Source organism: Bubalus bubalis, chromosome 5 (assembly GCF_019923935.1).
Source record: "Bubalus bubalis isolate 160015118507 breed Murrah chromosome 5, NDDB_SH_1, whole genome shotgun sequence".
NCBI lineage: Eukaryota > Metazoa > Chordata > Mammalia > Artiodactyla > Bovidae > Bubalus > Bubalus bubalis.
The window spans coordinates 18,824,771-18,825,028 of NC_059161.1; positions in this window are offsets into that span (position 1 = coordinate 18,824,771).

The window sequence follows — 258 nt, forward strand, 5'->3', positions numbered from 1 at the left end:
TGTGAGCTGTTACCTCATTGTAGTTTTGATTTTAATTTCTCTAATAATTAGTGATGTTGAGCATCTTTTCATGTGCCCTTTTTTTATGGCAGGTAGATTCTTAACCACTGGACCACCAGGGAAGTCCTAGAATATAGTTTAAAGTCAAAGTGAAGTGAAAGTGAAGTCGCTCAGTCGTGTCCGATTCTTTGCAACCCCATGGACTGTAGCCTACCAGGCTCCTCCCTCCATGGGATTTTCCAGGCAAGAGTACTGGAG